Here is a 15,734-nt window from a genome sequence, read left to right on the forward strand (position 1 = left end):
TTGGAAACTATACCAAGTTAGGAGTTTATAGGATTAATAGTATAAATGTATCTTCTCTTTTGCAATTTTTAGTATGTGCAAGAGATGTTGGTTGTGTCTGCTGTCCAAATATATAAAAGTAGTCTGGTTCATGTATATCATGTATATCAGAGATATCTGAATTGAAAACTGGATTTCTCCATCTCTAAGGAATACTGTTATTGTCACATTTACAGACAGTAGGAGAGTATATAGACAGTCATTCACCAGGGTGGGGCAGGCAGGATCCATGACTGTCACAATTGAGTGGTCTCTCCTCTACTCTCCTGTCCTTAAGAGCCTAGAATTAGAATCGATTTACTTCATATCATGTGACTGTGAGTCTGTGAGATACAATATTGGGGTTCCACATCAACATCACTTTTCTTGATTGATCTCAAGAGGAATTTAACAGCTTAGTATTCCTACTTTACTTCTCTCCTAACAAATGCTGACTACACAGAAGAACATCACAAGTAACAAATAATGAGTAAATCCATTTAACTAAGGGAAAAGTAAGTAGACATCATGGAAATTATTCAGATGAGAATAATCAGAAAATATTAAAAAAGTAAAAGAGCTTTTAATTTATCTGGGCATAAGATAAAATACTTTATGTAAACCAAGGAAAGAGAGAATGACCTCATTAAGGAAAATCTGCCTTTACCATACTCTAGATTTGTGAGTACAATTTTTCAAAAGACATGATGGGAAGCTAATCTCTCCTTCAAGGAGTTTTCTCTAGTCTGCTCTTTAAAAGTAGTCTGTATTTTGTCTTTTGTAACATGTCTCTCTTCAATTGCTTTTCAGAAACATTGGCCAACAATTTCCCCACACATATACATTGTGCTCAGCATTCTTTCAGCCAATCAGGAATCACATCTCCATCTGAAAATATAATATGCAATACAGGATTGAGCCTCTGGGAAAACATCCTACTTTGGTTGAAAGTGGATGTTATCAATGCCTTTTCAATTAATTTTGAATTAAGGTATATTTGAATCAAATTAAATAATGCTTTGAATTTACATAAGAAGGCAATAAAATGAAGATTTATCTACAAAGGTAATGATGCAGAGAGTTGAAAAATTGTTGGTGATTAACAAACATGGGTAGTCAACATATAATTTTGTTTTCTTCAACAGATGGATTATCCTTTTCCTCCCTTGTGTTGGAGCCTATTCTCATCCCTAATAATGACCTACTGGTCTGTCACAGATGCAATACATTCTAATTTATGAAGTACTAAAAAAAAGCTCTGAGTCAACATTTTAATCACTTTTCTTATTGCATTCTTTGAAATCTAGATATTGACTAAGGACTATTGACTTAATTAGAAATCCAGATTGTCAATTAATTTAGTGGAACATGTATTTTTTGTTTTTGTATGAAGGCCTCCATGAGCTGATGGTCAGTTTTGCAGAGTAATGAGAATTGTATTTTGGTTAAGTTTTTCGGGGTCCAATCAATGACGTAAGAACAGGCCTTTTATTTCTATTAGTACAAACCAAATAAATCTACAAAGTTAGCAAAGAGCCAACTCTCTCTACCCTTCCATTTCTCCACTCTTTGTACCAATTACAATGTTCAGAGTTCCCAAAATATAGCTCTGAGAGTTCAGATATTAGATAAAATCTTTTCCATTTATTATTACCATACAGCAACTAAAAAGCCAAGAAAATTGGTGAAATATCACTGATACTTGCTAAAGATTATATTAAAAAATGGAATATAGGAAATCATTTTTGGTTGCAGTGTTGCTCCCTCTTCATCTCCTTTTCTAATCATGAGCTAATCTCATGACAGGTAGTTAGTTTCATGGAAGTTTACCTTGAGATATAAACCTGAGAAATGACATTACCCATCTCCAATTTTCCTAAGATTATAGTTGGCTGTAAAAAATATACTTCCCCAAATTTCATTTGGATACATAAATTTTGTGCATGTTTTCTTCTCTCTGCATGAATGTTATTTTACCATGAAACCACTCTTTTGGAGAGACCTTGCTATTATCGCTAATAAATTAGACTAATTCACTCCTGGCCTAAAGCATTCAGATTTTTGAATTAATTTACTCTTTTTTATTGTTGCTATTTTGCCATATCCACAGTGGATGAAGTAAAAAAGAGACTTAGAAATCATTCCATAGTATGATTAATAATATGTTGGAAGCAGAATGGAGAAGTTGATGGTATGATAAGCTTAAAGTTATGAAGACCTGACACTTTGTTAGATGTGTCTATTTAATATTCATGTGTCTCAGTCAATTCCCCTGGATTTATCCATTAAAACATAGGTAGGTTAACAACTAATCAATGTTGGTGAAGGGAATAATTGTCAAATTCTCATTTCACAATGGCCTGAATAATTAGAGCTTAGAAGTCAACCCTAAAATGCCATCCACATTTGGTTCCAAGAGTCTTCTAATGGGCCTGCAGAATTTCTAACACTGCTACAATTAGCTTAAAAATGGGGAAAAACAAAACAAAACAAACAAAAAATCCCCCAACAGCTTCAATAAATGGTAGTTTACAATTTTTTTTTGTTTTTCCTAATTTTGACTGCAATCAAAGCCACTAATTAGTCATTTCTACATTACCTAGATTAATAGTGTTAAATTGAGAAGTATGAACCATTGTGGTTAAACTCACTTTTTCAACTGAGAACAATTTCATAAGAATTGTAATTGTTGCAAAAGAACATATTTTCTTTTAAATTATTGGACTGATTTAATGAATTAAGTCAATTTTGAATTAAGACAATTTTAATTCAGCTTATACAATAAAGTACAAATATATACTTGTGAATTTTAGGAGTGTTTAGAAGGGGGAATATGAAAATTTAACCACAATGGCATCTATCTATCTAAATTTCTGGAAACTTAAAGCCCTCAGGCTTAGAGGTATTTACCACTAGCCACTAATGTGTTGAGCCTTTCTTTGATAGGCAGCCCTCCTTCTCTTCCCCACTATGATGTAAAAATTCTTATTCCACAGTAGAACATGGAACCTGGGAGAAAAAACCCTAAAACAACAGAATTTCCTTCCCAGGTGCCATATTGCATCATGGAAGATATTGACTTCCAACAGGGAATGCTGAATACAGTGAGCTCAGAAGTTTGTTCCATTGCTTTGATTGGCCAAACACAGGATGGGGATAGAAGTGAATGCTGAGAAAGCTCCCTTTGAGCACCGGAGAGGACTCTTCTATTATCAGCCTTTATGAGCTACTTACTGGGGTTTGAAATGTTCTTATCTGCTGCGATGTCACTCAAAACCAATCTGCCAGGTGGTAGGAGTGGGTATATTATTAGGGAAGAAGAAACTCTGGCACTGCCTAGTTCATCAAGAAAAACTTATAAAAATACTTGGAGATTAAAAACTTTGGTCTCTTGAAAATAATAGTATATTGTATGTCTTAACAGATTGTAGTGGCAGATGGGAATGTGACATTCACTACAGTAATTTACATTAACATGTTATGAGACAGATTCACTTGCTCAAAAAAACCAAAAAAAAAAAAAACACTCAAACCTCTTCAAAGATTCAGGAACAGCTTTTCATCAGTTAATTTCATCTTAATGAAAATTGATGTTATTCAGTCAATTTTGAAAAAAAAAAAAGACATGCTATAAATAAGCATCAGGCCCAATGATAAACTGCCGATATCTCCTTTCAAGTTTTTCATCTTTTAAGAGTTTGGATTCATAAAAAGATGATCTCTTGTTGTCAAATGTGTCTATTTTGTTGTGAATATGTTTTATATTCACCAAAATAGAATAGTGGATGATGTATTGCATCTGCCAGGAAGAGACAAAGCAACACTAAAACATCTGCCCCTAATTTTGCCATATGCTTGTACCTGTACTGAGGCTCCATCTCTCTTTGTGTCTTCTCCTTAATTGGGTGAACATGTGCTGCTTTAGATTTTCTCAGCCAGTGAAGAAATCTGGTTTGTCTGGATTATTGACTTGACATCCCATAGCTTTTCTCATTTTTTTCATAAAAATGTTTAATTAGAAATTGAATACTTAGTTGAATTCAAGTTGTTGTTCTCATGCATTATGAAAATACCTTCAATTTTTTATATTTCTTTGAATAGTAAGCATTAGGAGAAAGTAGGATAATGTCAAAGAAGTAAAGACCTTGATGATATCATTCAAAAATTGCACTAAAGGCAGCCATAGGATGTGAAGCAGTGACTTTTGTATTCCTCTTTAGGCCCCAATCTTGAGAGTCTATTGAGATCTCTGAGTAAACAAATCCAATTAGTTGTGCTATTTAAGAGGGTTTGAAGGCAGCTAAGTCAAGAAGGCTCCATGAATTCAACTCCAACACTTAAATTGTATAGGGTCATGGAGAGCTGAACACCACTGAAAAACAACTGAATATAATAAAGAGGCTTTAAAACAACCTGAATGATACCTTACTTTTATAGCATATTTTAAATTTATCCAGTGTTTTCTTCCTAACTTGCAAAAAAACTTCCTAACTTGAATAAAAATATTCTTTCTAAATTGCAGAAAATGAGTCATAGAGGAGTTATGTGAATTGCTCCAGGTCCCATAATGAAAAAGCATAGGGCCAAACTCAGATTTTTTTTATGTTTTTTGATTTTGTCATTATACCGCACTGACTTTCAAACACAAAACAAGTTATGATAATACTAGCTGGCAATTATATGGCACATGGAGACTTCTAACAGTCTTGTAAGGAAGACTCTATTGTTTGCTCTATTTTATAGATGAAAAAATGGACTATTAGTGTGGTTTCCTAGAATCAAACAAATATTAAGAGCCCCGGAAAAGATTTGAACCAATGACTTCCTAACCCAAAATCTAATATTTTATATGCTGCTACGTAATTATTCTCAGAATTCAGGTCTTGATTCAGTGCTAATCAAATGCAAATATTTGGCTCAAAGTTTTAAAAGAACAAGTGAGTTTTTCTTTCCTAAATATTCCTAAGTATATTGATGTAGAGTAATGTCCTTAGAGCCACGTGGCTTTGTCACGGTGTAATGTAAATTCTTATTCCACAGTAGTCTTGTTTTAATTCATACCCATAAGGAATTGTCTGGAATTTATTAAGCTGAAACATATGAGTGTCATATGAGTGAAACATATGTTTGAAATAGTTTGCAGCCATGAAAATTTATATACTTTATACACATGTTCTCCCAACCACAACCATAATGCAAGCTTATTTCTCATTCAGTCACTAGAGTCTTGAATGTGAATCATCTTCTTCCCAACAAAGCAGAATTTATGAATTCTGACGCAAACAATGACGTGTGAGTGAATCAGAGGAAGGCTAAATAAATTAGTGTGTTCAAGGAAACTCACATATGGCATAGACTCTCAGGAGGCTGGGCACCAGTTGGCAGGAGGGGGCCTGAGAGGAGTATGGCTGATGAAAGGAAGATATTAATTAGCACCAGTTATAAGGAAATGATTTCATGAAAAGGAGAATTTGCTTGAGACAGGATGACCAAAATTGTAAGCTTTCCACAAGATTTGTAGTTGGCAGAAATACTGAAAGCGCCTTCTTATTCAGGAAATGTGGTACATCCTGAAATCATTTTTCAGGGGGAAATCTCATTCAGTTTATTTCTGCTTAATAGGATATTTTTCTTAAATGAGGGGAAAAAGGACATGCCCCATTACAATTTCAGTAAGAACTTTGCATCCACAAAACCTGAAAATCCTCAAAAGAATATTAAAGAATGCTTTTTTTTATTGTTAATAAGTTGTTTTTCAGTGCAGATGTTTTCCTAATGTGACAAGGAGATGAATAACCAACCACCTGCTGCCTTGGATAGGGCTCTCTGGGAATGAAAAAAAGGGAATTTTATGCATAGGCCTTAGAAGGAAATTCTAAACTCAATTGTACCATCTTATGTAAGGTCTGTATGAGGGAGGGGCAGATTTTGAAGAGAAGGAGGCAACAGGATTATGATAATTCATGTTCAAAAGTGTGTGTTGGCTAAGCTAGATGGTGATGGTAGTGGTAGTTTTTGGGAAATGGATGATAATCATTCATATTCCTTTTCTATTATTGGTTCAGATACAGAGCTGAGGCAGAAGCTGAGTATCTATAATACTTCTGATGCTTGACTGTAGGTTGCTGTGTGATCCTCCTGGAAAGGTTTTTTGTTTTAGTTGTTTTTGAGACTGGCTATCCTTGTCTTACCCAGGCAGGGAGACACTCATGGTTTAATCCCATTGTCTTCAGGCAGAAAAGCTTTAACTTGCTCCATTTCAGACCTATGATGGATAATTTGCCCATCCTTAGGCAGCCTGGTAGCTTCCATGGACATGGTAAATTCACTCAACAGACTTTACAGCTCAGGACCCCCAAACCCAAGCAATCGACCATCTTTACTCTCCACTAATAGCATAGATCATGAAAATGCACAACCATGCTCAACCATGCTTTTTTATTAATATCTATTTTCATGGAGGATATGAAAAATTTCCTTTTGGTCAAATGTAAAGTTGAATTTGAGGCAAATGGTACTTTAAAATTTTTTCATGAATGGTATAACTAGTATTACTAGAGAAGTGCCTTATCTAAAATTCTAGGTTTGTGTCATTTAGCCAGGGATATTTTCCAACCAATAACCAAATATAGTTTGATTTTTATGGACCTCTTTCGAATGACTCTGGTCAAGAATTCTGTCCTGGCATTAACCACTGATTAGCATTTGCTTAATTGATATTAATTCTGTTATATCTGGAAGAACTCTTGTTTCTCTAACATAAACCTAAACTATTCAGATTATTTTCCAAAAATTGAGCCTGTGTTCAAAACTACTGATCCATTATTAGGAAGGTACTAGTAGTATATTAGGGGTAGGTAAGTGTGCAATGGACAGAGGACTGGGCTTGGAATCAGAAAGACTCATCTTCATGATCAAATCTGACTTTAGATACATACTAACTATGTGATCTTGGGCAAAATAATTAACTCTGTTTACCCCAGTTTCCTCATCTGTAAAATGAACTGGAGAAGGAAAAGGTAAAATGATCCAGTATCATTATCAAGAAAACCCCAAGTGAGATTATGGAGAGTAAGAAGTGGCTGAAACAACTAAGCAACAGCAAAGGCTAATAAAACATAGGTGATAAAACAGGGAGCTTTTTATAGTATCTTAAGGTTTGCAAAGCATTTTACATATGTTAACTCATTTGATCCTCACATCAAGAGTGTGAGGTAGTTGCATTTAAAATGTGCATTTTAAAGATGAGGAAATTGAGACAGAGAAATTAAGTGACTTGGAAGAAGATTACCCTTTTTACAAGGCACTATAAAGAATAATACAGGCCTTCACTTGGTGATAGATTCTTCGTAAAGATAGCCTGAGCTATTTTATTAACATCCTGGGAATCCATGGAAGTCCTTAAAATCTCATGGGCTTCAGCATTTTCTCATTTGGAAAATAAAGATATAGTGCAATAAGATCCTCAGTGTCCCTTCAAAGTACAATTTTTTCTATGATTCTATAATCAAAATCTTAAAATTACCTCTATCATTTATTACCTATATTATCTTGGGCAAACCACTTCAATTTTCTGGGTAGTAAGTCTTTCTCGTGTAGAATTAAGGTTTAGACTAGTGGGGTTCTGAAGGCCCTTCTAACCCCAGATGATCCTCATATTATTATCATTCCTTATTGATAGTATCCTGTGATATTATAACTGTAAACCATAGATTCCCAAATTGATACTGCTTTTAGCTCCATTTTTATAATTTCCTCCATTGAAGAAACTTTTTGATATATTTCAAGGACATAATATCTACATTTCTTTTCTTAACCATGCTAGATGTATTGTCATATTCTGTGTCATGGGCTATTATATGGTTCTTGTAGTTTAACTTCCTTAGTTGTATTTTATCCATTGAGCTTAGGAGGCTGCAAGAAGTTCTCCCAGAAGTGATAATAAAGATACCTACTCCTCACATTTCCACAGTTTTTTTTAGCTTTTTTTTCAGAGTTCTTTTATATACATTGGCTTATTTCATCCTCACAAAAATAATTTATGGTGGGCTCTACAGGATTTTATTTTACAGATCAAAGAACCTTCAACTCAGAAAGATTGAGTGAATGGCATTAGTCACATAGTTGGTGAACAAGGAATAGTCATCCTGAGAATTAAGTAAATGTAAGATCAGTTTAAGGATCATAGATTTGGAATTGAAGGACCTTTGGTGGTCATCTTGTCCAATTCCCTCATTTTACAGATAAGGAAATAAGGGCTCAGAACAGTTAAGTAAATTAAAATATGGGCTATAGATTATGAGCTTACAGGAACGGAGGCCCTCTAGTGTAACTCCTCTTTTACAGATGAGGAAACTGAGGCACAGGGAGTTTAAGAGACTTGCCCAGGATAAAATAAGTGGTAATTGAAAGTTTCAGGATTTGTACTTAGGTTCTCGGTTTCTGATCCAGCATCCTTTCCTTCATATCATGCCGACTTTCTAAGAAAAGATATATCAAGTGCTTTGCAGATCTTAAAGCTCCATATAAATGTCAATCATTATTACTATTATCTTATGCTGCATTTCCTTACTCCTCCCCCTCTGCTCCAATCCCCATCTTTTTTTATATGCCATTATATATTAAGATTTATGCTTAACTTCAGGGAACAATGATTGACATTGTCAGGCTGCTGAGAGGGGATTTTGTTTCAAAAAATCAAAACTGGAGGTCTACCAACTTTTTATTCAGGTGGCACGATGGTGACTTGATTCTTATCGTTGTTTTGTCTAGGATGTGCTCAATCATGCCCCATTTCTTAGTTTGGTGTCTAGGTATTTGTATGAATAGAGTAACTACTGAAAAAGGATAGCTAGCTACACAGTGCTTTCCTCAGTTTTTAAATGTATGAAAAAATTTAACATAATTTAAATATTCATTAAGTACAAACAAAATGTCCAGCACTTTGCTCAAATATAGAATGGACTAAATTAAAAATGACCTGATCCAATTCTTGATCTCAAGGAGCTTCTAATATAGAACAATTGAATAACAGAATCAGAATTTTAGAGTCAGAAAGAACCTTAGAAATAAACTTCAATGCTTCTTCCATTTTACAAATGAGGGAATAGTGACCCAAGGAGAAGTAAGGCACCATAGTAAGCTAGTGAGAGAGTAATGGCTTGAACTAGGGCCTCTAGGTTAGGAAAAAAGACATGAAAAAGTTGGAAAACAATACAAAACATGATATAGTTAACATTAAATGTTTAAAAAATTAACAATAAATCAACTTATGATACATGAAAAAAAAGTGCTCTGGGAAAATCCTCTTTGGGATTTGCCAGAGACCCCTGATTTTCCATCTTTATTTCCATCATTACTGTAGAGAAATTTAACTTTGTTCTCTGTAATAACATCCTTTAATAAATAAATAAAATTTAATAAAGTCATCTACAAAGAAAATAGGTATTTATAAAGAATATGAAACAGCAATGCTGTAAAATTACCCATGCGTATAACTTATAAATAAAAAGCTATAATAAAAAATGACAATATTATATAAAAAAGAAAGAACCTTAAACAATTGTAAGAAACTTCCTCCTATATGATTTTTTTTCAAAATAAAGAATAAGATGTTAGCAGTAGGGAAAAAAAAGAATATAAAACAGGAAAGTTAAACATTGACCAATACTTCAATTAAATTAAATAAAAAAATACTTTAAACTACATTATCCTTATGCATCTTTCTCTCTCTCTCTCTCTCTCTCTCTCTCTCTGTGTGTGTGTGTGTGTGTGTGTATTTTTGGAAGCATATCTTAGTGAATAGAATAAAGTTGGTCTTAGGAAAACCATAATATTCTGTCTGACATATACTCACTATGTAAAAATGGAGAAGGAACTTAAACCCCTTAGTGTCTCATGCAACTTGCTAAGGCTATAAATTGTAGAACATTTGTGGATCTGTATTAGGGGAAGTTTTCTTATTAGAAGTTTCCTACATTAGTGAAATTATAGATTTGGACTAATACTTTAGATGTATTTTATTTATATTTTACCTATATGTCTCAACAGGCAGCTAGGTAGCACAGTGTCTGAATGTCAGGCCTGGAGGCAGCAAGACCTAATTTCATAATTTAGTCTCAGACACTAATTGTGTGACTCTGGACAAATCAATTTACCCTGTCTGCCTCAATTTCCTCACTTGAAAAATGAGCTGGAGAAGGAAATAAGAAACCACTCCACTATCTTTGTCAAGAAAACCCCAATTGAAGTCACAAAAGTAGATCATGACTGAAATGATTTAACATCAAATATACCCAAAGAAGGTTATCTTATGTAAATGACAACATTAAGAATAGTTAATTTTGTCCAGACCATGAACCTATATATCAATTACAAATCTATTATAGAAATAAACTGATGGCATGAAGATTTTCATCTTCAGTGTATTTTGTATAACAAATTCTCTTCTAGTGTTCTGGAGTTTGATACAGCCCGTTTAAATCCTTTTTACATTTCCCCTCAATGCTAATGCAGTCCCTCTGAGATTATCTTCAATTTACTGGGTATCTTGCATGTACATCTTCCCTGTTAGAATGATTTTAGATCATGGATGCCTTGAAAGCAGAGACTATATTTTGTCTTTCTTCATATTTCAGTGCTTAGCATAGCTCCTGGTGTGGAACAGATAACTTGATAAATGATTGTTGACTTGAGGACAAATCTATTGATTCTTACCTCTATTTCTCCTCAAGAGCATCTGGTGGTTCATTACTAGTAATACAGGACATCTTTATTGCTTTTTTCTCTTAAAACCAATTTTAGACATGAGAGAAATTTTTTGAAAAAAGAACAGCACTTGAGATCTTTTTCTTTCACAGGCTAAACTTTATTGAATTTGAAATTATCACAAAGTCCTAATCTCAGATCATGCATGAAGGCATTAGTGAGTTGGAGGATTCTTGAGGTAAAAGACACAAAGATCACACATGGTGAGAGTGATAATGAATTTATTATAGGGATACTCAGAACAATTCAGATGCTCATCAGCTCTCACAGAGTAGTTCATAGTACATATTTAACATGTATAAGACTGCCTGCCATTTAGGGGAGAGGGTGGAAGGAGGGAGGGGAAAAGTCGGAACAGAAGTGAGCGTAAGGGATAATGTTGTAAAAAATTACCCAGTCATGGGTTCTGTCAATAAAAAGTTATAATTATGAAAAAATAGAAAGGAAAATCAACTTGACAAAATTCAAGATGGAAAAGAATTAGAAGTATGGCCCCAAGTTATATGAGGCCAAAATAGACAAATTCTATCTGGAAAAAAAAAGAATTAAGTGGATCTGGTCCTCAGGAAGTTTAAGTCTTAGTAGGGAAATGAAAGATATTCCAGCTGGCTAGTGAGAAGGTTAAAGTGACAGGTGCATATGAGGAATAGAAATAAAGTGCTATGGGGAAGAAGGTTAGAAGGGAAAAAAATCACTTCAATGTTCAGGGATCAAGGAATACTTTATGAAGTCAGTGGTATTTAAATTGGACTTTGAAGGATTTTCTTTTGGACCAGATATGTAATTTCACTGACAGAAAGAATTCCCATTGAGAGGATGCCCATCGATTTGAGAATGGCTGAATAAATTGTGGTGTATGATTTGTCATGGAAAAAAAAGAATAGTTCACAGTAAGGAAACTGATAATTAACATGAGTGTAGTCATTCATGTAATCCCCATTTCCTGTTCCTGAGAATATTCAGGGGCTTAGACATCCAGTTATAAAGTGTAGAAAATGACTGAATGTAGTTTTTGCATTCTGAGTTACTCAGTATTCTCTGGGGCTGAAGAGATTTTCTCCTGTTAGAAGGCTGGGACAGAAAAGTATCAAAATATTTGAGAAGCATCATGAACTAGGATTTATGGTATTTGGACATGGATTTAGGAAGAGGAATTTCAGGATTGGGATCTTATCTGTGGGAGTTGCAGGAATCCAGGATGAATGATTTGTGGCTGTTGACCAGTGTTTTGGAGACCAATTATGGTCCAAACGATGAATCAGAAAACCTTCATATGGCATCAAGATGGACCTTGAGATGCTTCCCATACTGGGTCAAAACAATTTTTTTTTAATTGAAAGAAATGAAAAAATGCTCCAGAATTGGGATCCCAGAGCAGACTTTTCAGTCTTTAGAAATATCTCCCTGTCCATCAATTGAGAAAGCAACTATTCAAGAGTTTAACTAGCACAGAATTATGGAAAATTATTTTGAGGCTATTGATAAATTCAAAAGAGGACAAAGTTCATGAGAAAAAACCTCAAGATTCAAGGGTTGCTTACAAATACTTTCAGCTTTAGTGTGCAATATATTACCTTAAGAGCTAATAGAGAAAACTTAATAAAATTGCTAAAGGAATAAAGAACCTATTATGTCAAATGATCATGTATAGTTGGCAATAGTATCAAGAAAATTATGAATACCCTTGCCCCAATCTTGTCCCCTTTTCCTTTTCCATTCTAATTTAAATATATGTCATGACATATTTGCATATTCTAGAAAATGAATTTTCTTTTAGAAAATGTGTTTTAGAAATCGTGCTTGAATGTATCAATGCAGGAATATTAATTATTAATTATTAAGTGACATTTTAGGACTCAATATGCAGTATATTAGATATAGTCAGTTCCTAATAAATGCTTGTTAATGGATTAATTCTCTTTATTTTCACTAATTCTTTCTTCTTCCTCTTTTGCGTCAGAAGTAGCAGTACTCCTCTGACCTTCAGAGAATTTTACCTTTGTTCCTTCTCTCTTCTCTTCTCCTTAATAATCAGGTTTGCTCCCACAATTACGTGAGATAGACATTATCCCTATGTTGCAGATGAAGAAATGAAAGTTCAGATAAATTATGTGATGAGCCCAAGGTCATATAATGAGTACCTTCCAGAGATCCAAACCCAGAACTTTCCCCATGCAAGGTCTAATATTCTTTCCACTATACAAAGCTGCCCTTCCATCAATTAATCCTTTTTGTTCCCACACCATCTGCAATCTCTCTACTTCATTGGCTCCTTCCCTTCTGTATACAAAATGCTTAGTTCTCAAGCCTAAAAAAATTTTTTTTGTCTCAGTTTTGCTCTTAAGTTAATGGCCTTTCATTTCTTCTCCTTATTCACCCAATCTTCAATACTTTCTCATTAATCATTCATCCCTAAGCCCTTGTAACTTGGCTTCCATTCCTGCCAAAACTGCTTCTTTTAATATTACCATTGACCTAATTTCAAATCTAATATCCTTTGCTTGATTTTCATCCTGGCTACATTCTCTATCATCTTTGACACTTGTCAAATACTCCATTATAAAACCTCTCCTTTTAGCTTATTAAGGCAATTATTAATTTCAAAATTTCTTTGTTAAAGGGAATTTTAAAAGTTGCTTTTATTAAATGTTAACTATATGTAAAATAATAAAGGTGCTAAAGATACAAAAATAAAAACTAAACATTAAGTACCTCAAAGAGCTTATATTCTACTAGGACACAATAATATGTGCTCAATTACTTAAATATAAAATATATACAAAGCAATTAATGTTTTTTTCTTGATGGGAAGAGTATTAATAACCAGAGGCATTAGCAAAAACCTTGTGTAGAAGGTGGCATCTGAATTGAATCTTGAAAAAAGAGTTTATGGGAAATGGAAGAATATTCTAGGCATGAGTTACTGTAAACTCAGGGGCAGCCAGGTGGAACAGTGGATACAGTGCTGGGTATGGAGTCAGGAAGAGTCATTTTCAAGAGTTCAAATCTGGCTTCAGACATTTACCAACTGCATGATCCTGGGAAAGTTGCTCAACCTTGTTTGCCTCACTTTCCTCACTTGTAAAATAAGCAAAGAAATGACAAACCACTCAATAATTTTGCCAAGAAAACTCCAAATGGAGTAACAAAGATTTGCACACAACTGAAAAAAAATGACTAAAGAATTAAAAAAAACAGAGATGAATTATGCAACAAACAATAGTAATTGGGATAGTTTGGCAGGAGCAGAGAGTGCTTGAAGAAAGAATAATGTGAAAGTAGTCTGAAAAGATCATTTGGAATCATAATATGAAAGACATGAAACATCTTAAGTAATAGAACTAGTAATTATGAATAGTAATACAGTCAGATCAATATTATAGGAATGTTATTTTGGCAGCTAGAGAATTAATTAGAAAGAGGAAAGATTAACAGCCAAGAGATCAGTTAGGAGATCGCTGAAAAAGTAGAGGCAAAAATTGACAAGGACCTGAGTGTAGGGAGGGAAATGTTTGCAAAAGAAACGACAAAACTGGCAATTCGTTGGATGTGTGGTGTGAAGAAAGGGAAGAGTTAAGTGCAACTCCAATGTTGGTAAGCTATGTGACTGGAGAGCTGATGGTGATGTGGGAAGTTTAAAAGGGCACATATAGACAGAAGCAAATTTTGGAGATATGGAGTTCTGTTTTGGTAATGGTCAAGTTGAAATATCTATGCTATATCCAAGTGGAGGTATAGAAAAAGTATCACCTGTGATTTGAGATTAGAGCTTAAAAAAAGAGATAATACAGTTCAGAAAGTAACCAACATGAAGATGATAATTGACAAAAATTGTCTCTTTAAGAGGGGGTGTTTAGAGAGAAGAAGGTCCAGGGTAGAAAATGAAGATATACCTGTATGTTGTGGAAGTATCCATATGATGATCCAGGAAAGGAGATTCAGAAGGAATGATCAGAAAATAGGAGGAAGGCCATCATGGAGCAGTATCATGAAAACCCAGACAGAGAACATTTAAGAGAAGTTTGTAACTAATATTGGAAGAAAACTAGATCTTTTAAGGAAATCAAGTTAAAAAATCAAGGGCAAACTTGAATATTGTATCACTATTATTATAACGAATTTATTAAAATATTTTACTATAAATACAACATAGTAAACACCAAGAAACATACAATTGAACCACAAATGGGGTAAACCTGTAATTCAAAACCCCAAATTTGGAAAAAAATTATATTTTGACGTTGAATGTTGTTATTCAGTCATTTCAGACATATCCAGCTCTTCATGATCTCATTTGAGGTTTGTTTGGCAAAGATATAGGAGTTCTTTGTTATTTCTTTCTCCACCCCATTTTACAGGTGAGAAACGTAAGCAAACAGGTTTAAGTGACTTGCCCAAAATCACACAGCTACTAAGTATCATTTTGATATAGTAGGAAGAAATTTCTTTTTACACATCACTTAAACAAAACAAAACAAAATAGTAAATGAATCAATTAGCCTTATTGGAATTTAGAGGGAATTACTGGGTTCAAATTCCACTTAAGACACCTACTAACTATATGAGCCTAGGCAAGTCACTTGATCTTAATCAACCTTAATTTTTTCCTCTATAAAATGCAGATAATAGCACCTACCTCCCAGGGTTGAAATGAGGATAAATGAGATAATGCATGCAAAGTGTTTTGCTTAAAGCTCTATATAAATATTGGCTAACACTATTATTAAAATTTTTATGACATTTTATGCATTGAAAATTCATCTGTTTTAGCCATAAACAGTTGTAATGCAGATTTAATTGACTCTATGGATATTAAACAGTAATATTATAATAAACATAAAAGGTTAAAATCATATAAAATTCACCAAAAATACATTTGCTCTATGTCTCCTTCCAAATCTTCAATGTATACTTTAAAAAAAAACAACAAATCAAAAATGTTTGTTTCA

The sequence above is a fragment of the Sarcophilus harrisii genome, chromosome 1 (assembly GCF_902635505.1).
Source record: "Sarcophilus harrisii chromosome 1, mSarHar1.11, whole genome shotgun sequence".
NCBI classification, from domain to species: Eukaryota; Metazoa; Chordata; class Mammalia; order Dasyuromorphia; family Dasyuridae; genus Sarcophilus; species Sarcophilus harrisii.